The sequence below is a fragment of the Mauremys mutica genome, chromosome 8 (assembly GCF_020497125.1).
Source record: "Mauremys mutica isolate MM-2020 ecotype Southern chromosome 8, ASM2049712v1, whole genome shotgun sequence".
In the NCBI taxonomy this organism is placed as follows: domain Eukaryota; kingdom Metazoa; phylum Chordata; order Testudines; family Geoemydidae; genus Mauremys; species Mauremys mutica.
Genome location: NC_059079.1, coordinates 95,814,430 through 95,823,674, shown reverse-complemented (window position 1 = coordinate 95,823,674; position 9,245 = coordinate 95,814,430).

Below are 9,245 nucleotides of genomic sequence, written 5' to 3'. Positions count from 1 at the left end.
ACTCACATCTGGCTCCTGCACCTTTCTTAATTTCTGATGTCCAATATCTGAGACTTCACTCATAATTATCTTCTGTAGTATCTGACTCTTGTTTACTGAATCTACTGCCAGTACCTGGTGTTCAGCCTGAATCCTGGTGGTGGTATCTCACTTCTCATGGTGAAAGTAAGGAAGGAGAACTTCCTGTCCCAGGACTGAGCTAAGAAACTCCCTTAAGACAAGATAGCTGAGAACATATATTTGTAACAGTCCATAATTTATTATAATTTGTTTGTCTGCTGCCAGTTTTTATACCACTTTCATCTAATCCTGTTCAGAGAGGTCTTGACAACACAATGGTAAAAGCACCTGTCCTTTGGCTCTACTAATGCTCCCATTGTGTCTAGCACCAGTGGAGTTGCACCAATGATAGTGCAACAGCAGGAGATTTCTCTAAAATTGAGTGTATAAAGGGCCTCTGATTACAGGGTGCAGGCTTTGTACAGGAAACTCACATGCCAAGCTGTTCCGTAGTATGTTGTTTGTTTCCAAAGCATGGTGGGGTTTTACTTGTGTTGATGCTTCAATTATGCAGCTTCTACAAGGGCATTCCACTTTACATCCTTCTTCCACTGATGGCCCTGGCTTCAGGGTCTGCAGCTGCCTAGGACCTGACTTGCCTCTTGAACAGCAAAACCAGAGTTAATGCACTGACATGCTGATTAATACAAGAATCTGATTACAAACATCATCCAAAACCCAGACTAAATGTGCAGCGTCCTTATACAGCACTCAGGCCATTTGAAGGGAAGAGGATGGCTCAAGGGAGTTGCTTCTACTCAATGAACTGGCTGTGCACATCAATCCCGCCTTACCATGCTAGGTTGCTATTTAAAGCTGCAGTATCATTAACGTACTTCTAAGTGGACCTGGCAGGAAAATTGCTTTCCAAAATGCTGCACCCTTTGTCTGGAAAGGTGAGACTGGGCACAAAGTTGGGGGAAAAGCCTTGAAAAAGTATCTTTAGCTGCCAATCACATGAACATTGAGCTCTATGGCAGTTCATCAGAAGGAACAGGCAAATATTCCTGCTGTGAGTCCGTCTAAGCTTTAGCATTCTTCCGCCCCCCACCCCAACTGCCCCTCCCATATTTTTTCTGCAAATTTATTTCTCATGAAAGCAAAATATCGGATTAATGGCCGTGAAACTAGAGTCTTCTGTTTATCACAGAACTAGAACAGCCTGGGCAGCAGCAGTACACGTTTCCCATCACAGCCTGTGATGGACCAAATCTAAACGTGAAAGGGTGGTTAAGTCTCCATAGACATAGACCATCTCTCCTTTGTCAAGACTGCCCTATACTAATTCCAAGTGTGGTGATGGCTTTAGTGGCAGGGATGCCTGCCCCTAGGATTTGAACTGAGACCTACCAATTTTGTTTTCTTAAAGTCACCAAACAGACAATAGATGATAATAATACAGGGAGAAAAGGAGAGAAAGAGAGAGGAGTCTCACACAACAAAGAAGTTATAAGCCTGAGGCACTAAACACAACAATGGAGCTTTTGGTAGTTGTGGATTGCGGGGGCAGGGGAGAATATATCTTTCTTTCACACCTTGGTGTCATGCCTCTCCTGGACAGTTCAAATCTGTTGCTCCTGTAAGGAGTCAATATTTACCAGTTGCTACTTTAACTGGAGGAGTTACCAAACAGTTCAATTTACACACCGTGCTGGATTGGTTTAGATTAAAATATAAAACAAGTTTATTGACGAAAGAAGACAGGATTTTAAGTTAATTCAGGTATAAGAGATAAAGTTAGAAATGATTACAAGCAAGTAAACGTAAAAACACACATCTAAAGTCTAAAACCTGATCTAGTAAGTTTTTATTCAAGGCTTTGTTTACGATGGCCTTTCTCACCCCCAGTCTTCCAGCAAGATGGTGAATGACCCTTTCCTTGGTCAGGATCTCTCCCAGAAGCCCAAAAGTGTTGGTACCTTTGTCTTCTTAGGTGAAAGAGAGATAAGTTGCAGTTCTCTGGCCCTTTCTTTTATAGTCCAGTGAACTTCTGAAGAAGATTCTTCTGAGGGTTACCCTTCAAAGTAAAGTTTATTCAATCGGTAAAGAAGATGAGATGGAGTCTGGTAGCGAAGGAAGCACAAAGTTTTTTCTTCCCCGCTTTGTGTTTGCTGAAATTCAAATTGTTCTGTGTCCTGCTATCTCCTCCCCCTGTTTTTCTGAGGACCCTGTTTACTAGTGATATATGTAAACTGAGGTAAACACACATTCCTTTTTGAGGATAGGCCTGTTTAACAACTTTTGCCGAGGCAGAGCAGAGTTTTGAATATGTGCTAACATCATACTTTATTTATACTGTTGCTATATGCATTTCATGATGATATTGATCAGCAAGTTATTAGTTTTCAAATCATACCTCACAAGGCATATTTTGTACAAAGATTATTATGACAATTTAACAGGATAAAAAGGGAACAGCGAACTATGGCCACTGGGAGCTCCAGGTGGATGTGCCTGTGGACAGTCAATGTAAACAAACTGTCTCGCGCACAGCCCACCAGCGGATTACCCTGACGGGCCACAAGTTGCCCACAACTGGTCTAGATAATACTTAGTCCTGCCACAAGTGCAGGGGACTAGACTAGATAACCTCTCAAGGTCCCTTCCAGTTCTATGATTCTATGAAATTGTGTAGGATGTGAATACAGGGGTCTTTTCGGTCACAAGTTTGAGTAGCTTTATTGGAGTTTACAAAGCTAATACATTAAATTCCTTACCAGATCCTGATTTCAGTCAGAGCTGTGTAGAACTGGCATAACGTCATTGACTTTAATTGAGTTATTCTAGATATATGCCCGTGTGGCTGAGAGGAGAATTTAGTCTTTTTTATCTAAACTGGTAGGTTTTCACATTAGAAAGTCTCTCAGCCTATTTTTGATTTTACTTCAGCTTTACACTAGTGTTTCACACTGGTTTCAATTAAGGTACTCCTTATTTACACTAGTGTAAATCAGAACAGAATCAGGCCCTGTTTGCCTAGGAAAGCAGAAGAGCACATCATGCATGTATCTGAGCCTCACCCCTGTCTGGAAGGATTATTGACTAACTAACCAGTCATCCATCTCTGGTTGTTGTAGGTAAATAAGACTTTTTCCTCTCTTTGGTGGTGGAACAGCCTTCCCTTATCCAGGTTTTTCATCATACAAACATGTCAGAGATTAGAGTTGTTCAAAACTTCAAATTTCCGTTCCACATTAAATACACTGACATTTTGAAATTTTCTTCTCTCCCAAATGGAATAGAAAGTTAAAATTTTGTGGAAAAAAATTGGGAATATCAAAACAACTCTATTAAAACATTTTATTTTAATAAAGTTGAAACACATTGTTTTAATTTTATTGGTTTGATGTTTGTAAACAAGCACACCTGTTCCACAGCACCTCCTTCTGCCTCAGATGGTTCTGCAGCCCCCTAGCCTCAGTTTCCCTTCACCCAGGAGTTTCTCAATAAATCCACAGAGGCCTGAGTCACATAATACCCCTCCTTGGAGATTAGTTTATTAACATACAATAGCTTCACACAATCTCTTTCACTCCAGATTCCCTCCAGGCACAGACCCTTCTTTCTGAGGTTCATTTTGTAGCTTCAAACATAGCCTTTCTTGTCTGAGGTCTGGCTTCAACTGTTCATTGCTAAACACAGGATTTCAGCCCTCCCAAACTGTTCCATACTGGCTTACTCTCCCTCTTAGAATCATGTGATTACCCCTCTCCATGGGACTATGTTCTCTGGAATCTCAGGTTGCTCATTTCTGAAGGCTTCCACAACTACTTTCCAGTTTCCAGTCTCTCAGGAGATCTCCCTTGAGCTTAAGCCACTCCCAAGCTGCTTTTTTCTGTCTCCAGCAGCACCTCCCTTCCTCTTCTGACTGCCTTTTCCCAGGATACTCCTACCTGCCTGCCAGTCCACCCTTCCCTGCCTTATAAAGCCCAGGTAACTTCCTTTTAATTCCATTGGACAGCAGACAATTGGTCACAGGTGCTTTTCCTTTCACCTTGTGACAACTATATTATATTATCAAAATGATAACATTGAAATGAAGTTCTTCAGCCTTATCAAAATGTTTCAGTAACTTTTCATGGAAAGTTTTCATGAAATCGATACATTCAGGCAAAACATTTTTATTTCCTTTAATCAGTATTTTCTGACAGAAACTGTCCTGGGTCAGCAATTCCACCATTTTCTTTTTCTGATTAATATCTTTCCTACTTTCGAGTTACCTAACCATGTAAAGGTGACTTGATTCTTTTTGTCTGTGCATCAGATTACCCTGTTTTTCCAGCCAATAACCAAATTACCTATAGAAAGAAAGCCAGCAGTGGAGTCAAAACCTAGATCAGAGCCCTGAAAACATTCAGATCTGGAACTTTAGTTCAGGACCATTACAGAGAGAGGGTCAACCATAAAATCTGGATTTGGATCTTGACTTCCCCAATGTTCAAGGGGAGCTGGGTTTGAGCTCTTGGCCCAGTACTGCTCCTTTACTCCCTCAGTCTCTGTGTGAGGTCTTTAAACCCCAGCACTCCCTCCTCCCCCCTAAAACAAACATAAAAACAAACAAGCAAAAAACATACAACTATTTGTTCTCTATTTCATAACTTCCCAGGCAAGTAATATATTCTCCCATCCATTCTTCTGTATATTTTATTGTGAGTTGCATAATATTTTGCTAAATATATTATGACACACTGTTTACCTGGGACCATGGCATCCCCTTTTAGAAATTTCATAATAAATTACTGAAAATTTCACACTTGATCATTCAACAAGTAATAGAAGATCTGGCAAAAACCACAGAATATTGTGTAAACCAGATTGTGATCCCAATTACATGGAAGTAAATCCAGAGTAATTCTAGTGACATTAACGCAGATACCCAAGATTTACACTGATGTAACTGAGGATATGTCTATTTAGTGATTTGATGCAGAGCAAACCAGGTGTAAATCTACATCACTCTGGCCTGCCATGCACAAAGTGGCCATGTAAATCATGCTGCTACATATTAAAAATCCTGTAGTGCACTTTGATGTATTGCTGTAGTGCATGACAACAGGGTCCACACTGTCACTTCGTGCACAGCAGGCTGGAGTGTGGTAGATTTGCACCCCAGCTTGCCATGCATTAAATTATCATCTAGAGAAGCTCTGAGAGCGGAAACGGACCCATGTGTTAAAATTCCAAGCCTGTGTAACATCAGATTGCTACAGAACACACCTTGTAAACAGCCCACATGGTTACATGGCTATGTTAACATGGAAAGGAAGCTGGGTGACAAATTACCAGCAATAATTTAAAACGTGGATGCCATAGGGTGACCAGACAGCAAATGTGAAAAACTGGGACGGGGGTGGGGGATAATAGGAGCCTATATAAGAAAAAGACCCAAAAATTGGGACTGTCCCTATAAAATCAGGACATCTGGTCACCCTAATCCCTAAAATTAGGTAGCTAAATTATTACTATTATTTAACATTTATACTGCAGTGGCACCTCAACTAGGTTGGCACTTCATTATCCTAGGCACTGTACAAATGTATTGAAAATGATAGTCCCTGCCACAAAAAGCATACAATCTAAATTAAAGTAGCTGGATTTTCATAGATTTTGACCACCCACAACTGCCATTGAAATCACTGGTCTCTGCGCCTCTGAATATCAGGCTCTTTTATTTAGGTGGCTAAGTTTGGATTTATTGTCATAACTTCAGATACCCACAGCTGAAAATGCTGGGAGAGGGCAGGATTCTTTAAAAAGGAAAAGCCAAATGTTTTATTTGGAAAATAACAGCATTTTATACATGTGCACTTGTCATTTTGAAGATCACCCTCTCTCTTTCTGAAGGTTTCAAATCTCTTTCACACTGTGCCTGTGAACTTGACACTATATATCATTTTCTAGAGGGGGCATCATTGGTGTAATGTTCCCATGCCAACGTATTGTTGCCATTCTAACTGTTTCCTCTCTGAGTTCCTGTGCGGTGAGTGTTCCAAGCATCGGCCTGTAAAAATTTGTGATATATTTAGATCCTGAGCTCACATTTCAATGAATGCTAAGTATCTTTGTGTGTCAACAGTTCATAAATGTCTCCCACTGGAGTGTGAAGCATGTCAGCGTAGCAAAGACGTAATGTGGGCTGTTTGTGGAAGCTTACATCATTAAATACATCACTGGAATTTATTAAATTGGTTTAAAATGAGTCCACAAGCATGTCTATCCTGGAATAAAGCCAGCAGAATGCAATACATGAAAAGCATCTTAGTGGGGTACTACAGGTTTCAGGTTAGGGATTGGTAACTGGATGCAGAACCTTTCATGTGTTGTTCATTAGTTCAAATCCAGCCCTGGTTGGTAGTGAATGAAAGCTGTTACCAGTGGCTTCTTGGTGGCCCAGATGAAATGAATTTGGTGGGTTTCCACTCATCCCCTACTGGACAGGTCCCTGCACCACAGAAATCATTGCAACATTTGGAATGCGTGTTGTCAGTCTCAGCGGGGAGTAAGGACTGAATGGGTATAGGGATTGACCTCTCCTCTCATCCCAAAACATGGTCCCTTCACTTCAGCATGAAGGCTCATTGGACCCCATCCTTGAACCCATGCACATCCCAAGTATATGGGCTATGTGAAGTGAATTTCCATGGGGATTCACAGGAGGAAGGAATCTTCCCTCACCCTAAACCACTGAGTGGCATCTGTCAAGATCGCAGCCTGGCTACTCAGGCTAGGCCAGAGAGAGAGAAAAATTGATTCTCCAGGGCTGTCTTTACAAGCCTTAAACTGAGTATGTTAAAAAAATATATAGAACATTGTCACTTAACTAGAGGGGTTCTCACAACAATTTTTTTGGTGGCGTCAGAAAGCTAACTCTTGCCAGGGGCTGCTCAGACAATTTTTCCTAAAACACTTAATTAACTTTAGGAAAAAAATAACTATGATTTGGACATGCACATGTGCATATTTATGTAGGGTTTTTTTTTTGCAGACTCAATAATAAAAATAACATAGAGTTGTCTATTCTTTACTGGACTTAAACAGAATAGAAATACAAATAAGGTGCTTTGCACATTCTTGTATTTTTTTATTGTTTCTTTTGCTTTTTTGGTTGCATTTTTTTAGACTTGCTAGCTAGTATGTCTGTTTCTGTGAAAAGTGATATTTGAATGTTTGTTAATATCAGTTTTCACAACAGCAGACTTGTTAGCTAGGTGAGAGGCAGACACAAGTGATATTAACAAATGTACAAATACAGACACTCCCCGACTTACACAAGCATTCTGTTCCAGAATGCCTTGTGTAACTCGAATTTTGCATAAGTCGGAAACATATACCAGACCATGATGCAAAAAAAACAAAAACAAAACCCCCTCCTATTTCTAGCTTATGGAACTTTTTCCGTAAGTGTGGATTTGTGTAAGTCGGGTTTGCGTAATCTGGGGGGCGTCTATATCACTTTTCACAGCAGACTTACTCAACCCTGGCAAGCTGGGGGACAAATTAAGCGTTGGATGGGAAGGTGGATAGGGAGGCAACAGGGGTTATGAGGTGGGTGGTGAGCCCGGGGATGGAGTCCACCACTGCAAGCCTGCGCAGCCAAAGCACAGAGCCCAAAGCCCTGTGGTCAGAGCCCATGGCAGGAGCCCACTGCCATGCGGTCAGAGCCTACCACCCACCATCCCAGGGCTGAAGCCAGAAGCCTGAGCCCCACCAACCCCAGGAAGATGGGGAACTCTCACTGGCTGTCTGCTCCTCCAGTGTTTGTGGCTCCAGAGGGGGGTAGGGCCCAACCCCTCCTGGCAGTCCCAGAAGAGGGGTTGCTGCTTTCTCCCCCTCCCCCTCCCCATCACCACCCAGAAGGCTGTGGCCGCAAGAAAAACCCGTTTGACGCATGCAACCACTTGAGAAATGCTGGACTAGATGGACAATAATCTATAGACTGCATCATCCAGAGCTAGATGAGTTGTGTAGGTTTACCTTGCATTTTGCTTAAATACATATCTCATTAAAATGGAGATATAAGCAAATGCTTGACTACTGTACAGTAATAGTGCAATCTTCACCCCTGAATTAACACTGTTCCTTCTTTCTGCCTTCCAATCTCTTTACTGATCAGTGAGTCACAGAAAAGCCATGTGTCATGAGGAGGTATGGGCCATTTAGGGAGATGGGTTTAGCCCCACTGAGCCTGATTAGCTGCCAGGTTATGGGTTTGAGGCCAGAGGGCAGGTGAGCCATCAGGTCACCTGGTCCTCAGAGCAAAGCCAGAAAGCAGCTCATTTAGGGGAAAAACCTGGAAGAGGCCCAGGTTTAGGGGTAAGGATTTGGAAGGGGATTCTCAATGCCAGAGACTTGGAAGACACCTGCTGTGTAGGCAGAGGCAGTGAAGCAGAGATTTTAGGGGGGATAGGGAGCATATTGGACTGTTTCTGTTTTGAAAAATAAATGCATCTATGACAAAAGGGATTGAAATTCTGCTACTATTGAGAGTTATTTTGGTGCCCTGGCCCGTGAACTGGCCTTACACCATACAATTATGATTTATATAGCAAGCAAATATCAAGAAGTAGAACAGGCATCTTAGAAGTACTCCAGTAGCTGTTGGATCTGGGAGTTATTGTTTCAATACTCACTACTTTACACAGTTCTTTCTTTCTTGAGAAAGGGGTCATCCAGTCTTGACATTTTATAAAATGTGAAAACATAATTCATAAGCATCTTTCAAGTGTGAAGGAGATTTACAGAAACCAGGGTAAGAGAAAACATATCTTTACAACGGTTCTTTACCTACAAATACTTGAGATGCTTGCACTGGGTGAAAAAGACTTCCATGTAACCTTTTATATCACAAACAGTGGGGATGTTCTCAGAACTATGTTCTACGCAATATATGATTCATAGTAGAGTGCAGGGAAACATGATACTCCAGATACCCTGAATTCAGGAGATTGCAAACTCCACTTGTGTTTGAATGTCCCAGAATAGCACTATGAGCTACACATTAGATGACAGGCTTAGACTATTTATAGCAGTTCAAGGATTGTCTATGGCTGATATTAGCTCTGACTTATTTTAAGAACATATTGATTTTTATGTTTGGCCTGCATTAGTGAATTGCAGGGCATGTCACTGTAAACAAGGTCTGGGGCACAGAGGCAGATTTGCAATATATAAATATTTCTGCTTAA